Raw genomic sequence first — 3,858 nt, forward strand, 5'->3', positions numbered from 1 at the left:
TCTTTTTATTTTTTTTATATATATATATATATATATATATATATATATATATATATATATATATATATATATATATATATATATATATATATATATATATATATATACGCACATATATATATATATACACACACACATATACGTACATATATCTTATCTGTTGGGTGAGGCACCCGGTCTACCAAATATAAATCAGTCTGTTCTGGGTTTCTGACTGAGGGCAAATGAGCCTGAAATAGCTATACTAGTCTCCCATTAACTCTTTGTCAGCCACAAAATTTTGAACATATACATATATATGTGTGTGTATATATATATGTGTGTGTGTGTCTATATATGTGTGTATATATATATGTGTGTGTGTGTGTGTGTGTGTACACATATATACACACACCAATATTTCCAAAGCAGGGAGGGGAAAAAACAGGCCAAAGATGGCAAGAAGCCTGCTTTAAAGAGCACCTGGCTGGTCCGTCTGGCCCTTTTCCCTGCCCAGTTGCTACGAGGCGGCCGATCTTTCTGCGAAGAACTTCCCTTCCTTCCCTCTTCCCCGTCTTTGGCTTCCCAACATTCCGTCATTCAGGGGAACACAGCATGTTCAGAGCTGACTGCCCAAAGGAAGTCATTACTTCTGCAAGTTGACTTTGGGGAGACGCTCGCTGGCAGGTGGGTGTCGTTGGAATGCCCCGCGCCCCCTCCTCCCCCCCCAAAAGTAGAGGATTATGTACGGTGGCGGACGGAGGATGCAACTTTGCTAAGGCAAAACACAAAAGCCTGCTTCATCTTAATGCACACCGCAATGTCGGCAGGCACCAAGTTCTGGGTTTTTTTTGTTTTTTTTCTTTTAAAAAAAGAAGAAAAGAAAGGGAAAGAGAGAAATGCCATTTCTTTGGCATTCAGGATGGGTCATCCTTCCCACCGGTTTTTGTAACCACTGCCTTTTTTACAATGGGTTTTTCAAAATCTCTTTTCCCCTTCCTTTCTAATCACACCAACTTGCAAGGGAGCTCCAATTAATGGGGGAGTGAGTGTGCGCATGCAAAACTGATGTCACAAGTTTGTCCTGAGTAAATTTAAACTATGGTAGTAGCAGTCGAATGATTATCATAATAGCTTGCCAAGGGGGGCCGTCTTTAAGTAAAGATATTCCAAGTAGGTTGATTCTATTCTGTTCTGTTCTGTTCTGTTCTGCTCTGCTCTACTTCTATTCTATTCTATTCTATTCTATTCTATTCTATTCTATTCTATTCTATTCTATTCCCATATTCTATTCTATTCCCATATTCTATTCTATTCTATTCTATTCTATTCTATTCTATTCTATTCTATTCTATTCTATTCTATTCTATTCCCATATTCTATTCTATTCTATTCTATTCTATTCTATTCTATTCTATTCTATTCTATTCTATTCTATTTTACTCTTATTCTGTTCTATTGTATTCTGTTCTGTTCTGTTCTATTCTGCATTCTATTCTACTCTACTCTACTCTACTCTACTCTACTCTACTCTACTCTACTCTACTCTACTCTACTCTACTCTACTCTACTCTACTCTCACATTTATTACTTTGGCAAATAACTAGCTAATTTCTCTTTCCCTTATAACAAAACCCCTGTGAGGTGAATCGCAGGTTGGAATACCATAAGCTTATGAAAGTATAATAAGTAAAAATAGTAAGAATATCCCCAACAGTGGATAGTCATAGAATTTGAGCTCTTGAAGGAATTTAGCGGTCACCTTGCTTCACTTTCTCTTCAGACACATCTGCTGTCTTGTCCCAGTGTTTATAGGTAATCCTTAACTCACAACTATTTGTTTAGCAGCTGCTTGAAATTACAACAGCACTGAAAAGAGTGACCTATGATAGGTCCTCGCACTTACAACAGTCTCAGGATGATTGTGGCACCTGGCTTGTGGATTGCCGTTGGTGAGGTTTCAAGCTGGCTTCTGAGAACGAAAGTCTATGGGGGAGCCAGATTCGTTTAATGATCATATGATTCACTTAACAACCGGAATGATTCATTTCACAGCCATGGCAAAAGCCATAAAATTGGACGTGATTCCCTTAACAATCAGCTCACTTAGCCCTGTGAATTCTGGTTTCATAAGTCAAGGACTACCGGTATGCTGTGAAGAAGTTTCCTTCATGTCTATTTCCATCCTGTATCTATCCTTGGATTCCAGCCTGGTCCACGTTAGCCCAACAGATGGACCCATTCTATCTTTTCTGTGGTAAAAAAAATAAGAAAGGCAGGATACAAATAAATAAAATGTCCTGGTCAGCATCAAGAAAGCGTATTTTATTTTATTATTTCAAAAGGGACCTTTTTATAGCTAGATGGCACACTTTGAGCTGCTCTTCAAAAGGGAAAATAAATAACCGGGTCTATTTTTAAACTCCTAACCAAGTTCCACTGATTTCAGTGGGGAACGTCCTTCAGCATCTGGGTGTACAAGTCACAGCGCAACTATTTTAAAAGGAATTCATTTTTAAAAACTCAAAAATCACAAAAAGCTACCCAAAGACTGCTTAAAGTAGCAGATTAAAATAAACCCAGCCGAGAGCAAGGACATTTAAATCCTGAACTCTGAAAAAGGGTTCCACGGAAATAAATTAAATTCCTTTATCACAACCTCCTGCTAATTCACAGTAGTGTGCAGTTGCCTACCAACAATGCTTCATAAACTCCTTAAGAGCTTAATTTTCTGCAAATAACGGAAGAATTTATTGCCATCCAGCACATGCTTCTGTATTTGAGAACTCAGAACAAGAGGGCAAAGAGGTGAGACTTAAAATTCCCAATTTCCTGGGCGAGCAGGGGGCCCCCTGAGGGAAGATGCAAATATTTGCCAATAACACAGGAGTTAATAACTCACCGTCTAATGTAGGGGTGTCCAACTTTGGCACCTTGAAGACTTGTGGATTTCAACTCCCAGAATTAGCTGAGGAATTCTGAGAGTTGTAGTCCACAAGTCTTCCAAGTTGCCAAGCTTGGATATCCCTGGTCTAATGGCTGCTTCTGAACTGGCACCTCCTTTTCAAGAAATCCAAACTGTGAGCCACGTGCTCTAAACTTTCTCCACAGAAAGACAAAAGAGAAACCTGGAAAAAAAAGGTATGTATCTCATCTATTTTGAACCCGGTCCCCACTCACTGCTTCTTTAAGTCCCATCCACTCCAGAACCCCTGAGACCTAAAAAAAATAAAGCTAAAATCTAATTGCCCACCCTGATTCCCAGTCTTTATTGAGATGACTGTCTTGATAGCTGAAGAACTTTGACCAAGAATTCAGCCTCACCAGGTCCCCCCCCCCCAGGTTCACATGCCAACGAGGGCTCCTCGCCAAGCCCTGGCATTTCTTCTCCTCTTGGCTGGTTCTGCTGCTTCCAGTTCATTTCGGCCTCTTCGGCAGACCGAGGAATGAGAAAGGGAGCAACAGATCTCTCCTCCCGTCCCTCCATGCCTAAGGTTGCCTTCACCAGTCAGGTGGTCCTCCATGTATAGGTTGGCTTACACGTCTCACCATGGCTTGTCAATCAGTTATGGAGAATTCAGGTTCAGATGGGCCCAGAAGAAGATACAGCAGTGACAATGAAAGCAAAGAAGTCAACATCTTTAAAGGCCTGGAGATTAAAACACACGAGGAACGGTTGCAAGAACTGGACCTAGCTAGTCCAGGGGTAGGCAACCTTGGCTGTTTTATGACTCGTGGACTTCAACTCCCAAAATTCCTGAGCTGGCACGACTCAGCTTGGAAACCTCTCCCTTTCCCCTCAGCATGGTTGGCTCAGGAATTCTGGGAGTTGAAGTCCACGAGTCATAAAAAAGCCAAGGTTGCCTACCCCTGGGCTAG

This window comes from Protobothrops mucrosquamatus, unplaced genomic scaffold, assembly GCF_001527695.2.
Source record: "Protobothrops mucrosquamatus isolate PMUCROS unplaced genomic scaffold, P.Mucros_1.0 scaffold1379, whole genome shotgun sequence".
Classification (NCBI taxonomy): Eukaryota; Metazoa; Chordata; class Lepidosauria; order Squamata; family Viperidae; genus Protobothrops; species Protobothrops mucrosquamatus.